The 23,584-nt window shown below is 39.0% G+C and overlaps 1 protein-coding gene across 2 annotated transcripts in view; it reads right to left on the reverse strand.

Moving 5' to 3' along the window:
* FucT6 (alpha-(1,6)-fucosyltransferase 8) overlaps window positions 1-23,584 on the reverse strand; it is a 122,614-nt gene that overhangs the window by 98,408 nt on the left and 622 nt on the right. The window lies entirely within an intron of this gene.

The following is a 23,584-nucleotide window of genomic DNA, read 5'->3' on the forward strand; positions in this document are numbered from 1 at the left end:
AGCTAAATAAATCGTTTCCTTCCAACACGCAAAATGTCCACTAGAAGAGAAAGTCATTCCTATAGTCGGAACCGTTATCAGTTGGCGCAAATAAATTATTTTGGTCAAGGGGTTCCCAGTCAAAATTAGGAGCAAAATTTATACTTTTCCTAGACAGTGAAATTCATCCACATTTCCCTTCAAGCAGGAAGTCAAAGCAAGGCGCGGACAAAGAATGTCACAAATATTTCAACATCGGATATCCGCTTCGAGACCCTACACAATTCCTACCGCTATGCACTGTTATTTGCGAAACGGTCAGCGGAATTTGTGTCTTTCTGACATCAACTTCAAATGTAGGAAGACAGTAATTTTCACACCACATTCCCAACAGTGGCAAAGTGAACATGCGCAACTACACTCCATTACCAGTAGAGACACAAAGCAACCACAAATAGACTCGGCAATAACGTGACCAGTAAACGAGCAGTAGAGAAAAGGGGTACGTAATATACACTGAATAAGTAAGTTCTTTACTGCGCAATCCCTAGTGCCGAGAAAAAGAAAGTCAGTTGATTTAATTAACGTCGCTTATTTGTACCGATAATTAGATTAACAGCGGCAAAAATACTATACAAATTCCCTCCGCTATTTTCATTATATTTTAAGATGACTGATTTATTATACGCTGCTTTTCTGCCACTTTTGGCCAATCGCAAAGATCAGGATGAGTGATGATATGATGAAGTGACACGCACAAAGAACACCCATGGCAAGGCCGGGAATCGAACCCGGGACCCCTGACGTTTTCATTTAAATTCATTTTTGTTTCACATCGTGGGAAATAGACCGAATCAAAATGGTGACGGACAACTAGCCTAGTCTTACTTTTGCCATTGGGTATACAGTTCTGTACAATTCATTCTATTGGAAATTCAAGAAACATCTCACATGACTTCATTTCACCCATAATACTACTGGGATGAAACAGAGGAAAATGACGAATTATTAATATTGATATTGCCGATTACGTGGCTGAATGGTTAAAACAGCGCTCTACGACACCAAGGATCCTGGGTCTAGGCATGAATATTTTTTTGTGAGTGTCCCGTGATCAATTTCATCAGCACTCAACCTCATCGTCAGGATTAGCCAAAAGTGACAAAAAACGAAGCGTCGCTAAACGACAAAAAAAAATCATATTTGATATTGATGTATACAATACATTACGTCCCACCCTCGCAAAAATAAAGTCAACTATTAATATAAACAAGCTTCTCAGTAGCAGACATTTAATCTTGTTGTAAAACTATCAATATATATGAAACCAACTTGACTGTACCATAACAATATAGTGTGTTTCAAAAAAATTGATATCATTACAGATGTAAATATCTCGGTAATTACATAGTGAAGGTAAAGGAAAGTACACAGATGTAATCCTCAACTCAATTAGATCTATGCACAAAAATTTGAATAAGAAATTCAAAGGTATGTGGATGTCACAAATGATTGTTCACAAGTGTTCAAAATGTGCACTGCTTGTGACACGGCACACGTCAAGTCGGTAGTCCAGCTCCTGTCAAACACGCTGCTGCGTGTCTGTGGTAAAATAACAGTCTCCAGCGTGTCTGTGATAAAATAAGTCTTCAGTGCGGCGTTGATTCTCTGCTGGAGTTCCTCTGGGCTTGTAGGAAGAGAAGGGACAAAGAAGAGGCGCTTCACATAGCCCCAGAGAAAAATTAGAAGACAGCCACATTTGGTGAATCTCTCAGTTACTCGAGTGTGGCATGGGGATTTTCTTCGCCCCAAATGCGAACATTATGCTTGTTGACTTTGCAATTTGTGTGGAATGTGGCTTCATCATTAATCAAAGTTGTCTTCATACCACATTACACATTGGCTTTTGAGGTGTTTCTACACATACTGTTAAATTTTCAGATTATTTGCACGAGAATTAGTAACGTCATCAGATTACGAAATTTTATCATTTTTTTTTAAACACCCGGTATTTGAGAAAGAGTAATATTCCCAAATATCGATGATAGTTATGTGAGCTCTGCTTGCTACGCAAGCACATTCAACTTTCATGCGATTCTGGCTCGTCGTTTTGTTGTAGAAGACTTTCTACTTTGGAGGCAGAAGTTCACAAAACCGTTGCGCAATGTACTGATAAACAATTCAGTACAGTACGATCGATATATGAAAACTCAAATAGCACGACTAGAAGTTGCTTCACCATTTAGATATTCATTGTGAATTTTGTTATCATCTCTTGCAAGAAGTGTTCACTTTAAACAGTTATGTTACTTAGTACACTAGCGAGAAACTTGTGTTGAATACAAGTATAATTAAACGCTACACGCCATGTTTTACGTCAGATATTCAGCTTGGGTGGTGCAAAGCTAAAGTGCATACACTAACCAGAATTTGAACTGAAGATCCTGAATTGGCAGCTAGGTGTGGGAAAATATACTTCACTTCGTTAATTTTTATTTTGTTCTTTAATGTTACTTTTCTGCCTCTTTAAGGTAATCGGGACGATGAGGATGATGAAAAATTGGCGATATAGATGGAGCAACAAACAGCATGAAAATTCCATGTCGAACATAGGATTCGAACTTAGGCCTTTTGACATCGTAGTCACAAGACGGTACTTGGAAGCCTGTCGTGTGTGACGTGGCCTATCTCGTTCTCGGTCTCGTTTTGATTTATGAACATCCGTCTCGTTCTTGTCTCCAAGAACAAGTCTCAGTCTCCTGTCAAATTGTAATCAGAGCCGTAGCTAACGGGAGGAGGGGGCTGTCACCACGGGCGCAGAAATAATAGCAAAGAGTAAATAAGTTTAAAAAAACGACGTGGGGGCCTCGGGAAGTATTGGCGTCATATTCAATTAATATACTTGACAGTTTGTAAATAATAATAATAATAATCTAAAAGATGTATCTTACTTATTGCTCAAAAACTGTTGCTGCGCACAATTTGATCACGATGATGTCATATGTCAAAGTACCGAGAGATGCATGGACGTTCAAAAGGAGGAGCAAAATGTTCCACATCCGAAAACAGTGCTCGAAGTGATAATTCTTAGCTGGAAGGATGCTTTATGAGAATTTTCTTAACTGGGTAATAGCAACCCTCCCGTTCAGACTTCGAGCACTGATCTAAAAGTATATATTTCACACAATTTAATTTCAGTGAAAATAATTTATGCTAATTATTTTAAGGGTGTTGCGGTGCCATAACAACTTCAAATTGAAGGAGTGTTTTTTAGGGGGCAACATATTATGTGCGAAACATGACGCTCTCTATCAAGAAAGAAAGAACGAGAGATAGAGAGAGTGTTTGCCCCTCTGGAAAAAGAAACCTCCGGATGTGTATGAAGTGACTAATACAGTGTGTCCGAAAAGTCACGCAACCCGGTGTTTACGACCGTATAACGGAATAGCGAAACGGAATGAGAAGAAACGCCTTCTGCCAAGAGAATGCCTTGTATATTGGGAAAATTTAGAGAGACAAACATATGTAAGAACATGCTTGTTTTAATAACAAATAAGCAAAGTGTTGCCAAAGGCGGAAAAAGGTTTTTTTGCAAATCGTGTGTATTGATGCACAGAACTCACTGAGGTAAAGTATTGCAACATTTCACAGTACCAACGAACAATTTCGATGGCCATCTATTGAATTTGACAGAAAAAGAACTTTGACGAAGTTTCAAAAACATTGCACAAGGAAATAAATGGGCTGTTCCAAAAATCGATGTTTTCACAATACTACGAGGGACACTGGCAACACTGTTGCTGTCACGTGTCACTAACAGACGTGTTTCACCTCAGGCTATCACATTAAGGCACTTTTAACGACTGGCCGCGGTGGCTCAGTCGGTATCGCGTCTGACTACCATGCTCAAGGTCCCGGGTTCGATCCCCGGCCGGTTCAAATCCGGGAACTTTTCTAACGATGGAAGCGGCCCCGGCGCCCACCCAGCGTCGAATAACATGTGTACCTGGGGGAAACCCTGGGGGGTAAAGGCGGTCAGGGGCGTGATGCTGATCACATCACCCCCACTCACGACCGGATCAAGAAAGTGTGGGGCGTTACTCCCACACCCCCTATACGCCTTCATGGTGTGGTGCTATGCACAGGGGAGCACTTTACCTTTTTAACGACAAAGGAGAAAGTTGGTTATTCTCGAACATATGCAATAAATTACACACACCTTGCAACCCTGAAATGTGGGTATCCCTACAAATTAAAGCAAATGTTCGAAGTGTCCACCATTTTCTTGAATACATAAATTGGTTCGGTTGATCATGTTCTGAGATAACTTCCTGAGGGCTGCAGCACCGATATTATCAATTTCCTGTGTAATGTTTCGTTTCAGCTCCTCCAATGTTCTGGGACTCGTTCGATATACTTTCCCCTTTAAGTAACCCCACAGAAAAAAAATCTGCAGATGTTAAATCGGGCGAGCGACTGGGCCATAAATCCTTGGATATTAGACGATCGCCAATAAATTATCTCAGCATACGAAGAGATTCATTAGATGTATGGCAAGTTGCTCCATCTTGTTGTAGCCAAGCATCACGTTCGTCTTCTTCCAGGAGAGCAACGAATTGCATTGTGAAATCCCCGTACACAGTGGTATCCACTGTTGTCTCAAAGAATAACGGTCCCACAATACGACGTCGCGATATTCCACACTATACACCGATTTTCGGAGAGCACAAGGGTAGTTCATGCAACTGATGTGGGTTTTCTGTCGCCCAATGCCTGGAATTTTGGCTATTGTCATACCCATCCAATTGAAACCAGGCTTCGTCGCTAAATATATATATATATATTCAGTACATTGACACCATTTTGTCGAACGAATGATTGAAACCAATAACAGTAACGCAACCGTGCCGGGACATCCACCGCTTTCAATTCATGAACAACACGAACTCTATACGGGTAAAATTTCAATTTCCGTACAGCCTTGTGAGAAGTTGACTTGCGTAAGTCCAATTCTGAGGCGAGCTTCCGAGCAGACTTTCACGTCGCCATTCTTTGTTCAACACGTTGCAGAACATCAGCTCCTAACACAGAAGGGCGCCCTGAACGTTGCCTGTCATGTACTGACCCAGTTTGGCGAAACCTTTGCACAAGACGAAAAATTGACGACTTATCTGGAGAGGGAGTAGTCGGAAACTTGGCACTAAATGCTTCTCTTACGCCAGAATATGACGATGTTCGGATATATTCTTCAACAATAAACACTCTTTCCTGTGTAGAATATGGCATTTTGAAAACACGCACACGACGTCAGCATAAGTAGACACAATCTGGAATGCCGTTCGCGGCAAACAGCAACCACCTAAGGCACAGAAAACGTAACAATTGATACACGTTCTTCTGTACCCACATTTCAGGGTTGCAAGGTGTGTGTAATTTATTGCATATGTTCGAGAATAACAAATTTTCTCCTATGTTGTTAAAAGTGCCTTAGTGTGATAGCCTGAGGTGAAACACGTCTGTTAGTGACACGTGACAGCAACAGTGTTGCCAGTGTCCCTCGTAATATTGTGAAAACATCGATTTTTGGAACAGCCCATTTATTCCCTTGTGCAATGTTTTTGAAACTTCGTCAAAGTTCTTTTTCTGTCAAATTCAATAGATGGCCATCCAAATTGTTCGTTGGTATTGTGAAATGTTGCAATAATTTACCTCAGTGAGTTCTGTGCATCAATACACACGATTTGCAAAAAACATTTTTCCGCCTTTGGCAACACTTTGATTATTTGTTATTAAAACATGCATGTTCTTACATAGGTTTGTCTCTCTAAATTTTCCCAATATACAAGGCATTCTCTTGGCAGAAGGCGTTTCTTCTCATTCCGTTATACGGTTGTAAACACCGGGTTGCGTGACTTTTCGGACACACTGTATTACGTGCGAGAAAGAGGGGTTGAATCCGTTATGAAGGTATATAGGGTAAAGGGCGGACAGATGGCGCATCACGTGACTAGCAGAGAAGGATTATGCTGTTGGCGCCAGTTTTGAAGAAGAGACAACAGGACAAATGGGTGAGGATTGTGTTCCCGATAAATGAGATAGCATAGATAGTATAAGTTTTTTACGTCGTAAGTGAAAAAAAAAATATTACCACTATTTTGTAAGCATCATAGATGTCACATAGGAAGGAATTAAGAAATTTTCAAACGTATTTTCGGGAAGCTTGTCTGTTGCACTTCCATGGTTGTTCTGGGTATTTAGGTCAGTGTTGCCATCTGATGAGTTTTTGTAATAACATTCATCTCGACGTTGTGGGGTAAGATGGCGCAATGTTGAGTGAGGCAGATGGCGGCGGTTTTTTTTACATTTACGTGAAAGTTTACAAGATCAGTAATCTGCTACGAAATCTGGTACTATCGTTTCATTGCCTCAGCCTTTACCTGTAGTAGTTAGTAATGCATTATTTCCACTTCTATACAGAAATATGCCCACAAGCGCCAGAGAACAACGGAACGAGCATCTTCGACAGAGGAAGAACTTCAGAATGGCGCACACCGTGCGATTAACGAGAAGATGGAAGTGCGGGAAGCAAGTCGAGAAATCCATATACCAGGGTCTCTACCTACAAAGGAGACTTCTTTCCAAGAACTTATGGGATTGTTGGATTTAAGGTTACCGGCTCATGTTCACCTTCGTATATTGAGTTTGAGTTTTAGTTTTACGTCAATGTTATGCACAGGAAGGCTAATTGGAACTGGATCTACAGTTTAAAGTGGGAACCGAACCACTTGTGCCTGCACCCGGTATTGAACTCATTTTCGCTTCTGTGATCGCAACGAATCTACGTATTACCGACAATGAAAATGAATGAGTGCCTACAACTGTACCAAGAGTTAACGCCCACAGTAGACTGGATACAATGCATCAAATACACAAGCTGATTCCATAAAACTTGTTCAGTTTATTCTTAAGTGTTTTGCGTTTGGAAGAGTGAAAACATTGAACCACGGGCTGCTAAGAAGAAGGTGTGAGGCGCTAAACTGTTCACACTGCGCCATCTGAAAAATGAAGTAAAATACATTGAAAATAAATAAAAAGCAGTTTTGCGTTGCCTGAAAATGTGGCCCACCTGTTTCCCTTTACCCTACCAATTGCATTACGAGACATAAAAGGAGTATCAGTATTGATTAATATCAGTCAAAAAAATCCTCGCAGTGGTATTCTTTACTGCATAAGTTGCATAATTTTGAAACCGTTAAAAATAATGTAAGCTGTACTCAATATACAGTAGTCTATGGCTTGACAAGTTTAAAAACAAGACGCTGCAAATAGCTGTTGCGCATCTCACACCACATTTGCCCACTCCATTCTCTCCATTCTCCGCAGCGGCGTTGGTTCGCAATGTTGCAATTTGGAGGGAGCGGAATGGTCTGAGGATTTTCAACGAAATTTGTATTCGCTTTTTCCTGGGCTGTTTTCTACCTGTCGGAGTACAGAAATTCGGCTTCACCTTTCGCCAATGACTCTTTTCCTTCTTTTAAAACTTGGCCTCCCCGATGGCGCAGTGGTAGCATCGTCGCCTTGTAATAAAGGGGTCTCGGGTTCGATTCCCGGTGGAGGCACATAGTGGTTCGGATCCTGACATTCTCAACATGACCCGAAATGTTTTTTTCTGTGATCCCTTTCAGAAAAATAAAATCCTGGGGGTGGAAATTAGCATTAACGATATTTATGCATGTCCCTCTTGAGGAATTTTGATCGCCGACTATTGAAAATTCTCACGTAAAATAACTCTCAAGTGTTGCTACTCCATGGGAACAAAAAACATGATGCTTATGCCATATATGGATTATTTGTGACAATCAGCAAGCAAAGAAGGAAAAAAACCTGTATTTTATCAAATATTAAACATCTGATGGTTTGATTGAACACAGTACCTCAGTATGTGATTGATAATGCAATGATTACATAACATGATTACCAGCGATATTTTGCCTCATGAAAAACAGCAGTTGTTCGGAATCATTTATCTTTGGTTAGCATGTGGCCACTCACTCAGCACATGAGCATCTGTTTGATAATTTGTTTCGTATGAAAAATAAATATTTCTAAAGTTCCGTTACTCTCGTTTATTTCTTTTTCACATCAATATGAGACAAGGTCTCATATTTCAGGGCCAGGAAGGCATTACTTTACCTCCTCAATGCCCTTTGGATCTTCCATCACTGTCTGTTTTATTTTGTGCCTTATCATTCCCAGAGTACTGAGTGAGTGATAATGCACACATTAGAGAAGGGGCAGATTACACAGTACTCTATCGGCTGATATAGGCAGGCTTATTGGTGGATTGGTAAATTTGTTAATCTAATATTGTGTCACTTATTATTGTTTTTATGCACATAAATGTAAAATACATGCATTCTGGTACTTGCCCCCTCCCTCCCCGAGATATCAGAAAGACTTCATATACTTCAAATTTTGATTGTTGATTAATTTGGTGTTTTAAGTCCACTTTATGCACTTTAAGGCTAATCGGGACTGGACCTACAGTTTTAAAGTGGAATCCGAACCACTGTGTGCCTCCACCGGATATCGAACCCGGGACCCCTTCATTACAAGGCGACGACGCTACCACTGCGCCATCGATCGGGGAAGCCCTTCAAATTTTGAAATTGTAGCATGAAAACATGAACGAGAGGTGCCGTGAAAGACAGCAGATTAAGTGCCTATGCAAATTATAGTAGTGCTGGGGATTCTTTATGAGAATTCTCTTAACTGGGCATGTGTGTTCTTTGCACAGTGGCGCAGGAACAGGGGGGGGGGTACAGGGGTACATTGTACCCCCCTAAATTTTTGAAGGGGGGTACTGTACCCCCCTAAATCCGTAAATCGAGTTCTACCCCCTGTACCCCCCTTAGTTAGACAGCAGACGCAAGGTGCTACTGTTAAAAGAACCTATTTTTAGTTCGCCCAATAAAAAAGTGTATATTGTTTATAACTTATAAACATTATCTTCCTTACCACAGAAATTCAATCCATTCTACTACATTGTGGTTGATACTAGTTAGTTCATTGACCTAAGTTCTTGGAAACTTCTTTAGGGATATGAAAATTGTTTAAAATGTGTGTGGAACGATTGAATCAGATTTGCTCTCAGAAAATCAGGCTGCAGACGAATGCTCCTTTGCGTAAAGGGTGGGGGGTACAATTTTCTAAAAAATGTTCACGTCGATTTGAAGATAAGATACAAATCTTCATCAGAAGAGTATATGATTGTTCCCATTTTCTTTGGAATATTTAAAATGGAATTTTTCAAAACGAAATAATTACACGAACGAGAGGAAAGACGACAAACCAACTCGGGGGCAGTGGTAGCGTCGTCGCCTTGTAATCAAGGGGTCCCGAGTTCGACACCCGAGGGAGGTACAAGTGCTTCGGATCCCACTTTAAACTGTAGGTCCAGTCCCGATTAGCCTTAATGTGCATAAAGTGGACTTTAAACACCAACTCAACTCAACAACAACCCAACTCTGGGGTACAATCTACTCCTGTACCTCACCCATATTTTTCATAACTTTGTAAGAGGATGTTCGGAAACATATACTTAAATATTAAGATATTTCTTTTTGAAAATAGAGTCCCGATTATCCTATCTGAGCATGAAGTAAATCTAGAACAAGTTTTAACAACTTCAGAGTGGAAACCGAAACAATAATAAAGACAAACAAGAACGAGAAGGACCTCACCACACAGGAAACTAGTTGAGGCTGTGACAATTCTCGACTCATCGCAAAACCATATCATTCCTAGGTGAAATGACACTTTCCCTAAACATTTAAATAGAGTGCAATTTGCGATTTTATCAGAGATAGAGGGGGGGTAATTTTGCCTATGTATTAAGTATACTTATAATTGGACATTAATTGCTTAGAATCTAATTTTGATATCGAATGCAACACAAACACAATGTAATTTTAAGTTAAACCCTAAAGTCAAACTGTAAGGAAATTAAATTAGTCAGATGAATGAACGAGATAGGTGAGACTCACTGCAGGTTCTATTGTTAGATTTTGGATTGGATTCACAAGGCCTTTGAGTGATGTTTGATTAATTTATTTGGTTTATTTTACTTCACTTTTCTGCCACTTTTGGCTAATCGCGAAGATGAGGATGAGTGAGGATATTATGAAATTGATGGACACTCACAAATAACACCCATGCCCGGGCAGGCCGGGATTCGAACCTGGGACCTCTGGCGTCATAGCGAACGATGCTAACCCCTCCGCCACGGAGGCCGGCGAGGTGGGAATTTGTTTTGGATTTTCTTTGTAGATGCGAAAATCCTTAACTGTGACGCACACGTGCTTTTGCTTATATTAAAGTTTACCTTTTCACATAAACGAGAAATTGACATGTCATCCAAAAACACACACATGCACCTGCATTTAATACCATTACATACGAAAAGAAACCTTGGCCGTCTCTTCATATTGTCCACCAACGATTGAAAAGGAAAAAAAACTTGAACGTATGGCTTTCCTTGCTTCCTCTGAGAGCTGAAGGATTTCGGTTTTGTATATGTATTGATAATACTTTCATTGCTTGAAGAGTGTCATTAGCTACAGCTAATAATATAACAAATAAATGCTTTATCAAGTGTTTCACAAATATTTCAAAGTTAGACTTCTTACGAGTTGATCGGGAACCATCTCAACTCAGTTTTTCTTTTCTTTTTTAATACAACGCCCTAGAAGTCTGAGAAAATACCAAATACATGGCTTCTAAAAGGCATTGGATGTGGTACACATCTGCCATAAATTGTTTAAAGATATTTTTATGTGTAGCTATGGGACATTAAAATTAGAATGAACTGAAGTGGAACTCTATAAGTATGATATATTCAATAATGTGGTTTCTATATTCAGTGGGTGGAAGATGATTATTCCTGGTAGGGGTGGCTCAAGATCCTCCTCACCCCCTTTAATCTCAACCTGCATTAAAATGAATAGATGTGTCTAGGTTCGCAATTTTCACATTTCGAAGTCCTCCCCGTTGGCGGCTTGTAATCAAGGGGTCCCGAGGTCGATACCCGGTGGAGGCACATAGTGGTTCGGATCCCACTTTAAATTGTAGGCCAGTCCAGATTAGCCTTACTGTGCATAAAAGTGGACTTATAACACCAAATCAATCAATCAATCAATTTCACATTTCGAACTCCTGATTTTCCGTTCCGTTAAATTCCAATAAGTTCGGAACGAGGTCCACAGTTTTATATGTTTCAGAATTGTTATCTGGTTTTAAAATTTGTTCTTTAAAAAAAAACATGAATTCTAAAAACAAAGAAAAATATTTATGCAAATTTTGCATTAAACAACAGGGCATTCGTGTATGCTGTTCTAAAATAAAATATTTATCATGGCTTCACATTATATCTAGGTACCAAGGTCGTATTTAGGGAGGTCCAGGGAGTCCGACCCCCCCCCCCCCCCGAAAGACTTACCAAGTGTAATGGTAAATAATCAAAATATAATTGTTTAGCATTTGTTATATAATTGATGGTTATTTCCGCTGAACTTATTTGGCTCATACGGCTTTGAGGGTTCTAAAGATTTATGCACGCTACTAATGATAATATCAGTAAATTACGAGGGTGGATTGAAAAGTTCGTGGCCTGAGTAGGAAGGAAGCTTTTAATTTTAAGTTTCATACATTAGTTGCATAGTTATATCCTTTGGTAGTCACTGTGTAAAATTTCATTTCATTTCATTGCTCTATTGTTTCAGGTGAGGACTTTTAGTGGGTAGAAGTGACGGAAATTTGTGACATGGAGAAAATAGAGCATCGCGCTGTCATTAAGTACTTGCATAAAAAGGGCTTAACACCACAGCAAATTCATACGGACATGGTAGAGACGCTTGGAGCCTGCGCGCCCTCGTATTCCATGGTGAAAAAGTGGGTGGCTGAATTTAAGCGTGGAAGAAACAGCATTGAAGGTGACCCCCGCAGTGGAGGCCTGCAACGTCGACCACAACAGAAAATGTCAATAACATTTGTGACCTGATTTTGAGTGACCGCAGAATCAAAATCCTTGAGATAGCTGAGACTGTGGGTATTTCCTATGAGCAAGCACAAAACATTATCGTGAACGATTTAGGGTTTTTTAAGGTGTCTGCGAGATGGGTACCCAAGTTGCTTTCAGTTGAACACAAACGCACTTGACTCACCCTTTCCCGTGATTGTTTGGAACTGTTTGAAAGTGATCCGGAGGAGTTTATTGGCAGATTTGTGACTATTGACGAGACATGGGTGCACCATCATACACCGGAATCAAAACAACAATCAAAGCAATGGAAACGACAAGGATCTCCTACCCCAAAGAAAGCCAAACAGGTTTTGTCGGCAAACAAGGTTATGGCATCAATATTCTGGGATGCTAGGGGCGTTATCTTAATCGATTTCTTGGAAAAAGGAAAGACTATCAATTCTGAATACTACTGCACTCTGCTGCGACGTTTACGCGAGGAAATTAAAATTAAGAGGCCAGGAATGCTGCGAAGAAAGGTGTTGTTTCACCAGGATAATGCGCGCGTTCACACGTCCCTTGCATCCATGGCAGAAATTAACTCCTGTGGGTTACAACTATTGCCACATCCATCCTATTCGCCTGATCTGGCCCCCTCGGACTTTCACCTGTTTGGAAACCTGAAAAAGTTTTTGGGGGGTCAGCGATTTTCTTCGGATGAAGAGGTGAAAAGTGCTGTACTGGGGTATTTTGCAGACCTTGAGGAATCATTTTTTAAAACTGGTATAGCAGCGTTACCGGAGAGGTGGCGTAAATGTATTTCCCTCGAGGGGGATTACGTGGAAAAATAAAACATAACTTATCCAAATATCTTCTCATTTTCTAGGTCAGGCCACGAACTTTTCAATCCACCCTCGTATTAATAAGGAACTTCACTTTTCGCTAATTTGATCTAACTCCTATTTTGTTATTCAATAAATATTCAATTCCTTTTCTATTTGACATTAAATTCGTTGCCAGGGCAGTTGTTTTTATGCAAATCTTGGCGATCTTAACTACACGTAAGCTAGATAATGAATACGTGCTGTTATATCTCTTTTCTTACTATCTTTTACCTGTTTATGTAATAATAACAATACAATATTAATTAATTTACATATTTAATTAATATTTTAATTTAATTAAATATAATAATTTTAATTCTTATTATAATTATTATTGCGCGACACTTGGTTGGACCCCCAAAATGAAATAAATGAAATGTATGTTTAGATACGTGCCTGCTAGTGTGTGTGTGTGTGTGTGTGTGTGTGTGTGTATATATATATATATATGGGAGGCTGAATTTTGTACCCCCCCAAATGAAAAACGTTCCTGCGCCACTGTCTTTGCAGACTTGGCCTGGGTGGACATAGGATGGGTTCTATCAGGCTATTTTTCAGAAATTATGCTAGATGTTGAATTTTAACAGAAATGCAAGGCATGTACTGAAAGTAATGAGCCAGGTGATATTACTCAAAGTCAGAGACCACAATTTCTTTTCTACCTATGGTAATAAATAATTTGGACCTTGTTGTTGCACATAACACCCTCATCGGTCACACATTTGAGCCACCCTTGTAGAAGTCCGTTTCGGCTCGACGCAACCACCCGCGAACCTCACCCTTCACCTTGTCAAACTTGGTACCCCGAATGATGTTCTTCAATGGAACAAACAAGTGAAAGTCGGACGGGACTAGGTTTGGAGTGTAAGGAGGGTGGGTCATTAGTTTCCAGTTTATCTTTTCAATGTCCTGTACTGTGCGCTTATCTGTATGGGGACGGGCATTGTCTTGTTGCAAAATGGCATTGTGCTTGTGATAAACAAGAGTTTTTATGATGTCCTGCATAGCAATGTATCCAGTGTTCAGATAATGTGCAATTTCTCGTACAGTTATCCATCCTCCTGTCACTTTGGATAAGCTTGTCAATCCGGTCCGTGTATTTGTGCGTGGAAGCTGAGTTCAGTCTGCCAACGAGGCTTATAAACAATGTCTGTGTTATCATCTCTAAAATGTTTCAACCACCTATTCACTGTACTGTAACCCATGCAGGCATCTCCACAGAAATTCTGTAAATGCTGACAAATTTCCGCAGCTCCAACGTTTTCACACTAACAAGAAATTCCATTACAGCACGTTGACAAAACGAACTGTCTGTGGACGCAATTTCATGTCGATAGCACTGACAGCGAAAGTGCGCATGCGCCAGCATATGGTTCATGCAATGGACAACAGATGGTTGTACCTGCGATATGTGGGGTTTCAACCGAAATTGACAAGGCCTGAGAATAACTGAACAAGGGTCACGACTTCAGTACGTACCTTGCAATAAGAGCATACTTCTAGAATATAGTTCAACAGAGGTTATAATTTTGAAATGTGGTAGCACTTCGGTTATCAGTCTCTTCCTCATGTGGAGGAAACATAGTGGAACACAGTTTCACCAGTAATGCTCAAATTATATGTTTCTCTTGTTTATATGTTTGTTTTTACATGTATAAAATAATTATACAAAGTATAATTGAGTACACTTTATTGAAATGCTTTGAAAGCACAATAACGTTAATTCACTACTGTGGCATAATTAAATCAGAACATTTTTTAAAAAAATATTTTACATTTCTCACAATAAATAGGTACATAGAGATGCAAGCCCATTTTGTGTGTATAAAAGTAAGAATAGAATGGCGAAGGAAGCCTTCAATAGAAAGAAAAATGTGGATACGAAGACGAATGGAACGGGTGAAATGGACATAAAAAGTGAGAAATGAAACAGTGCTAGAAAGACTCTGGAAAAGATATCAATGCTGGAGATAATCATGAAGTTAAAATAAATTGTTTGGGCCACTGGATGAGAAGAAACTTTACAGTAAAATAAGCAGAGTTGCAAAAAAAGCCTGTTTATTTGGGGGGGGGAACTGAAATTTTGGCTTTTTACCAATTGCAGCTAACCAATTTCACTTGCAGTGTTAGTTAAGAGTTCAGAGGTTCGTAATGACATATTTTAGAATTAGATAAATAATTTTATGTAGTGTAGCAGCCAAAAGACACATATTTTCCATTTCTTCTACAGGGTATCCAAAAGTCATGCAACTGACACTTTGAACATACATACTTTTGTACAAAAAGTGATAGACATTGAATCTTCCACTGGGTATTAACTTTGTTCATGTGGATATTTTTTTTCAACATTAAACTAGAAAATTGTGCTGTACATGAACAGTCAGTATGGGGAATAAGTTACTAAGATGTAAAAAAGTTTTTGTACAAATTGAAAACAAACATGGAAAAAAAACGGCTGTGGAGTTGCTTGCAAAAATGTTCAACATGCACTGAAGGTCTCTGTGGACATTTACTGAATTGATAAAAGAAGGATAAATGTTTCGGCATTTTATGCATTACAGACGATTTATGAGGTTAATTTGCATATTCATAAAAAGTAGGGCTGAGCCGATACCAATGCTGATGTAACGGTTGGAATTCATCTACCCATACCAGCCGATACTTTTCAGACATGTTGGTCTTCAACGGAGTCCGCAAAAATGCCAAGCGACAATTTTCTGGAGTGTAATCACCCTGGAAATTATGCAAAATTCAAACTTTCTATTATTTTCCAAAACTTTTGCAGGAAAAATTGTATTTTATAATTACATATCATCTATCTTAATATTCTGATGTAATTCTTAAATATTTTAAAGCAAATTTATTGGTAAATTCATACATATAATTGGAGAAGAATCTTTACAAACCCATACTGATCAATATTTTGAACAAATTTTAATTATTGCAATTTTTAAGTATCGGTAGTGGTGGGAATCGGTAAGAGCATCAGCATCGGTACAAAGTGTTATCGGCTAGTTGAATGTTTAAAAAATATCCACATGGACAAAATTAATACCCAATGTAATATTCATGTCTCTTATCCCTTTCTGTACCAAAGGTACGTACGGTCAAAATGTCGGTTGCTTTACTTTCTGAATGCCCTGTAGTTGTAGTTGCCTACCGAACAACATAGTGATCACATTGTTGTCTTATAATCAATGGGTACCAAGTTTGATCATCAGTGGAGACATATTGCCTAAAGATTCGGATTCAACTTTAAAACCGGAGACTCAATTCTGATTAGACTATCTGAGCATAAAATGAACTTAAAACAAACTTTCACATGTTTGTGTCATTGATGCCACAAAAATTTAAGCAAATGCTATTATGTGTTTCAGGACAATTAAAAACTTTACTACTCATATGTATGCTGAACTACATGCGTAGATGCCCTATTTAATACTTACAATTGCGAGTACTGTTGTTGGAAAATGGCCGTTTATATATAAAAGAGTGAGCCTCCCTGATGGCATAAAATAATAATGCCACCTTGTAATCAAGGGGGTTCCAGGTCCCAATGAAGGCAAAGTGGTTTAGGTCCCATATTAACCTGTAGGTACAATCCCAATTAGCATATCTGAGCATAAGTGAGCTTAAACAAAGAAAATTTTACTGAGAGAAAGCCACATTTTTTAAATGTACTTTTTGTCTTTTTAAATTCCCTGGCAGAAATTCATGGGGTTTAATGGCAATATTAATTCTCAATAACGGACGCAGACACTGAAAACTACCTCCCAACGCAAGTAAAACTTCTTAATAACGGACATCATGAAAGACGAAATTCCTGGGATTCAACACAACAATGGTCAGTATTTCGAACTAACATTGTTTCATGTTACACCGAACGTATTTCTTTTCAAAAGTGCAGACAGTATATTCTTTGTGGTTATCTTGAGAAGTGTGTGTCACTTCTGCTACGATGTCACAGAAACGCAAACAACTGAATTTATAAGGGAAAAGTTGAAATCATCAACATCTATAAGAAAGAGAAACTTGGTGTCTCGAGACATGGCTGTGCGGTTTGCTGTTGGAAACACGATCAGTGACATTTTAAAAACAAAAGTAACATCCTTAAATTGTGGACTGGAAATGAATTTTTTTCTGGTAAATGCTCATTTCCCAATGCAGTAAAGTAACAAAGGATTACACTACATGTACTGTATTTTCTATTTTAAAATTTGTAATGTATGTAGGGATACTTTAGAAAATTAAAATTCACCGTATGTAGTACAGTATTTTGTTCCTTGAATGTAGAAGAAAAAAACATTGTGTTCGTATTAAACATCCTACACTTTTTTCTTAATAGCGGAACATTTATTTTCCAATTTTACGGTATTTCAGTTTCTGCCTCACTTTTAGGGCCGCCGTGCACTAGGACAGTGCCTACTACCACTACCAGGTCGCAACAGTTCATTAGATCCTGTGATTGCCAACTACTTGAAACCAGATTTTATATTTGTCAACAAGAACAAGCCTAGACATATACCATATGCCAGGGCTCAAAAATTCCCGATCGCCAGGACGAATAAAAATTCAAGCCTGGCGACTGTGATCTCTTGCTGTAATATTGCTGTTTTTTAAGTTTGCATGTACAAAATTTTGAAGATTATAAGTTCAAATTGCAGTACAGCGTAAGTTAGCATATGATTTTTTTTATCAACGTTGTGAACATTCCATAGAATCAGTAATAATTTCTTACTTCTTGTCCCCCAACCCCACATTTCCCATTTTTCTCACATGATTTAGCGATGTTTTGAATACTGCGATGCTCAGCTTTATATAGATTAATTGATTTGCTTAATTTTACTTCGCTTTTAGTGCCACTTTTGGCTAATTTGCAAAGATGGCGATGAGTTATATATGATACGATGAAATTAATGAATGAACACTCACAAACCTCCATGCCCAGGCCAGGAATAGAACCCATGTCCCCCGGTGTCGTAGTGTGATGTGCTCCACCACGGGGGCCGGCTCAGCTTGTGATAGTATGCACAATTGTTAGTACATGGTTTCCTAGTGGTTGATTTTCAGAGCTGGCGCCTAGCTCTGAACAAATTTTTTTGAGCACTGCCATAATTTATTTATTAATATTTAAATTCATGGGTGCATATTTAAGTGTAAAGTTTAAAAAAATTAGAAAGGGATAAAATTTTTCAGCAGAGCATCAACTTTTATAAAATCGTCTTCTGGTCTCACAACGGTTGAGAACCACTAGACAAGGGTTGCTCCGTGACCAGGTTTAGCAGCTATTACATAGATATATGATACACTTGAAAGCCAGAATACAAATATTTTATGCTAAATACAAATGTAAAGGGGTTTGATACTAGATTTTTCATTTTAGATAGAGTTGAAAAAAAATTATCGCTGAAGGTATATTTGATAATTGTGTTAAAAAACTTTATTCCTTTCTTTTTATTTCATATGCATGTTCCTATGCCAAATTCAAACATTAAAAACTACACAAAACTAGTAATGTGGGTGTGTATATACTAGAGTACTGCATCGGACCACTTTCGCTTGCTCAAACTCGTTCGAATCTCCAACGCTCGAGCGGGATACACTCGTTCGTACCGCAATCGTAGTGGAATTATTGGCAACGTTACATATTTTAGAGCCTAATAAGCAGCACTGTCAACCTAAAACCCATACATGGAAGGAAACCACTCTACGCAATTACAATTCTAAATCATAATTCCGCATATTATTATGTAAGACTCAAATACAGCACATATGAAAGTATGCAATATCTACAGACCAAAACGTAAAATGGATACACATGCTGACAGACCTGCCTAAGCAATTACAAATATCGTATGTCAGTGCAAGAAGTACCTGTCCATCATTGTTCACTTACCGAAAAGGATAATCATATTCTGAGAAATAATAAAAAGCAGTTATAACATTCAATCGAACATAATTTCAATGTGACATTAATCGTAGAACCATAAAATGTCAGCCTAAGCAGTTTCAGTCCATAATCATCTATTTCATTTTCACATATCTCGGTAAGATATACAAAACTGCACTTTAACATGGAGATGTTAATTATGTTAACTTATTTTTTTAATTTCACTTCATATTTTACTTCACGATCCATATTTGAGAACTCACTACCATAGACAAATTACAGAAAATCGTCTACTAATAGGGTTCGAGAGTTCGAATGTATTTCACTCGAGCGGAAGAACTATCAATTCTGTGTGCCATCTAGTGTTGCCCGTCCAAACTATTTGCTGCTCGAGCGAAAAACGCTCATTGCAGAACTATAGTATATACGTACTATGTAGATATATTTAATAAGCATACTGAAAAATGAAAGTAGCATTTGGATAAAACCATCCATTCACAAAAGCCAACATTTTTGCAACTACTGCTTACGTCTAGCTATGAATTCCATATAAGTGCCTTTTTACAGTAAAGAGATAAATGAAAACTGTGGAACAAGAAAAATGCAACAAAGTAATGTATATTCATCGATTTTAAACACTTTGGGGGAAAAAAGTTTTTTCCGACCACATCCAACACTATAAAATACACAATGGAATATTCACTAATATGTACTAAAAATGTGCTACGTCTTGGAAAAACATTATAATTTATCATAGGCAGGGGTAGAAAAATACAGGGCACATGGCCAGCATAGTGCTTGAATTTTTAAATTCAGTGCTAAAAATAATATTATTCTTTAATATTTTTCAGTTCAGTTATGAAAATTCCAATTACCTTTTTGGACCAAGTTCCTTTGGTTTTATTGCCATTTCATCATGCTACGAATACAATTTTTACATGGTATGACTTCGATTTACGTCTGCTAACACATACTTCGGAGTTTTAGAGATATTGAGATGATATTGTTCAATATATGCTTTCGTCGTTAGGTTAGGCAGGTCAGGTTCAATTCTCTTAGCATTAAAATAAAGTCCCTAAATGCATTCTACTAACGTTCCGGTTTATTTCTACATGAATTCCCACTAGTCTATGATACTTACAGTCACTTGTCAACGAAGAATACCTTGTCCATGGGAAGCATGCATGCTTGTGTAAGGTACAAGGGTCGTTCAAGGTTGACCGGGATTTTCGTACGTAAAAAATCGATGAATAGCCGGATCATGATGAAACGTGCGGGTAACATAATGTATTCCTTTACAAGTAACTAGCGCCCGGCATGACGTATTTCGCGCATGCACAGCAGTTGCAGCGAACATGGCGGCAAGCAGTGTGTCTGTGGAGCAGCGGTGTGTAATCAAATTTCTCGTGAAGGAGAAAGTGAAACCAGCTGAGATTTTCAGACGATTGCAAGCACAGTATGGTGAATAAACGATGTCGCGGACAAGAGTGTACGAATGGTGTGAGCAGTTTCGCGAAGGATGGGAGCTGATGACAAATGAAGCGCATGGACACATTCGCCCGACTGCAGTCACACCAGTGAATATCGCACGTGTTGAGCAAATGGTTCTTGAGAACCGGCGAGTAACAGTGCCGGTTAATTGATGCCAAGGTGAATATCAGTGTCGGGAGTGTTGAGACAATCATTCACGACCACTTACACTTCCGCAAAATCTGTGCAAGGTGGGTTCCCCGCCAGCTGAAATTCGATCAGAAGTGGACACGCAGGACGGTCTGTGAACAGCTTCTGAATCGGTTTCGAGCAGAAGGTGATGATTGTTGCAATCCATCATCACGTGTGATGAAACATGGTTGCACAATTCAACCCCAGAGACCAAAAGATGCAGCATAGGGTGGTGGCATAAAGGTTCCCCGCCCCCCCCCCCCCCGCCCCCAAGAAAAGAAAAACGCAGCCGTCCTCTGGAAAGATCATGGCAAATGTCTTCTGGGACATGAAGGGCGTTATCCATGTGGATTTTCTGGACAAAGGGAGCACGATTAATGCCCAGTATTACTCCACATTGTTGAGTGGTGATGTACGAAAGTCCATTCACAAGAAAAGACCTGGGATGTTGTCTGGAAATGTCATTCTTCTCCATGACAATGCCTGCCCTCACACGGCCAATGTGACAACAACAACTGTGCCGACATGCGCTGGGAAGTTCTGCCCCATCCCCCCTACAGTCTGGATTTAGCCCCCAGTGATTATCATTTGTTTGCACCCCTTAAAGACCATCTGGGAGGGAAGAAATTCACGACAGACGAAGCACTGCGGAGCGATGTCCTCCAGTGGCTACAACAACAACCAAGTTCTTTCTACGCCAAAGGAATTCGGGAGCAGCCAGAACGATGGCAACGGTGCCTCTGCGCGCACGGAGAATACTTTGAAAAACTGACATAGTTTGGTGTTTCTTCTGCTACCTATTTCCTCTGCAGAAATAAACGTCCGGTCAACCTTGAACGACCCTTGTAATTCTTAAGTTCTCTTTTTCAACATAAATAACTTTTTTTTCCCCGATTCCAAAAAGTGCTCATTACTTTAAGGATGGTTCAAATTTCGTGTGACAATGATTTTCAAAATACTACGATAATTAGTTTTTCTGCTAGGAGAATTTTAAAAAAATCATAAAACAATCGGAACCGTTACCATCATTTTTCAAGGTTTTTTTTTTTTATTTGTGTGCTTTCTGTATGAAGTGTATCATTAAATCAGAATAATAAACATGCCATTATATATTTTTTCTGTTGCTAGTGGAATTTTTAAAATCTGCAGCAATATGATAGAGTCCGCCATATTATATAGAATGTATTGTATAGTTATTCATGTTGTTACCAGATGAACCTTCTTTAGGATGGCCAGCCACTCTTACCATTCGTTCTTTTATTATTTCTGGACACAGGCAGGGCCCTCAAAAATGCTGTCCCTCATCCTAGGCCACCATAATGAAATGAATTTGAAATTTTGGGTGCGTCACCACTTAAAGGCCTTTTTGCACCCGTCACTTTATACGGGGTCCAGCCCCCTACCACAACTAAAATAACATAACTGTAACATCGTGTTGTAACTAAAACATTAAAATATTCTGACTCGTTAAAAGCTGAGACTGTAAAGGGGCACTTAGCACACAGGACAAAAAACAGGACAACACACACAAAATTATACTGTCCATACTGCCAGAGATTCATTCGTCTGCAAAATACAGTCCAGGGTGTACTTCGTGGAAGGTTACCCCTTACACCCCCTGCTTTGAAATGAAACTAAATATAATAGACCTCACTGTCTACAGTAGCATATCTCCCTTTCCCAGGAATTTCACTGGTCATGTTGCATGACTGTTGAAGAACAGATGGCTACGTGGTCATCTAACCCACCCTCGATTTCGCAAGGATCTTTTTTTTTTTTTTTTTTTATGAAGATTACGTGTTGCTACGTGTGAAGAAATAACTTCTGGAGCACGGAAAGTAATTTTTGGAGTTCTACCTGCTACAAAACTTACATTTTTTTAAATATTTAAATTCCTTACTAACATATCTATAGAGACAGGCGTTGCCGTGATAGCTGTTGCAGGCGGCAGGTTAATTACCCAAGGGGCAGAGCCCGGAATCTGCGGGAAATTTTGACAGCAATTTTCATGACATTTCTTGGGGGTACAGACCGACTTTCACATACATCGATCGGTACGGGTGCTTCGAAGGTAACATGGCCGCAAGTACAGTACGAGTGCTATGAAACTAACATGGCCGCAAGTAGACTTCCACCTCGCAACTTCAAACGGCTATATCTCAACTATAAACGGCTGTACAGTACTAAATACTTCTTTTTGCGCTCCAGAATTTCTTTCTTGACACTTAGCAACACATAATCTTCATATAAAAAAAAAAAAATCTTGCAAAATCGAGGGTGGGTTAGATGACCACGAACCCGAACAGATGCCCGCTGGGAAACAAGATGTGGTAACAGTATGGTATAGTGAAAACACATTTCTTCACATTTACAGGAAAAACTACTTACGGAACTGAGTTTCTGTAGACTTTTGGAAGCTCGTGGAAGTGTTTTCTCCCTTCGTTTAACTTATTCGGCCTGTAAATCATGTATTTCTCGACATTAATGTATCTCCAATGCACAATGGCTCTTGCCACCATTATCGTCGGCTACGTGAATCAAATGTTCCGTGCATTCGATTATGTAACCCTCTGTTAGTGTAGCAACCACGCGGTAGTTTTACAAGATGACATGTGAGCGTTTTTTTTTGTTTTGTTTTCTTTCAAATTTAATTTTCTGTTTGCCTAACCTAATTGAACCTAACCTAACCTTCTGTGAATGGTTTGTGCAGCATTTTTCGGTTAATAAGTGTTACTGTAGCAATCACGCGGTAGTTTTACAAGATAATGTGTGAGCGTTTTTTTTTTCTTTCGAATTTCATTTTCTATGTTTGCCTAACCTAACCTTCTGTGAATGGTTTGTGGATCAATTTTCGCTTAAAAACCTTCTGTGAATAGTTTGTATGGCATTTTTCGGTTAACAAGTTTTGAAACACTGCATATCAGCTGACGATAGACAACGTGAGTCAAGATTTGCCCGCGAATTAGCAACGAAGAATAAATATTTGTAATGTGAAAAACTACGCTCAAAAATCCCACGTTCAAAAATGTTCCGCTATGCTTAACAGGTAAGTACAAATGTAAATAATTAGGAAATAAACGAGTGAAATGTGTTTTCACTATACCATACGGTTACCCAAATGTTTGCTAGCAAAGAAATATGCATACTGGA

The sequence above is a fragment of the Lepisma saccharinum genome, chromosome 25 (genome assembly GCF_977018435.1).
Source record: "Lepisma saccharinum chromosome 25, izLepSacc3.1, whole genome shotgun sequence".
Classification (NCBI taxonomy): Eukaryota; Metazoa; Arthropoda; class Insecta; order Zygentoma; family Lepismatidae; genus Lepisma; species Lepisma saccharinum.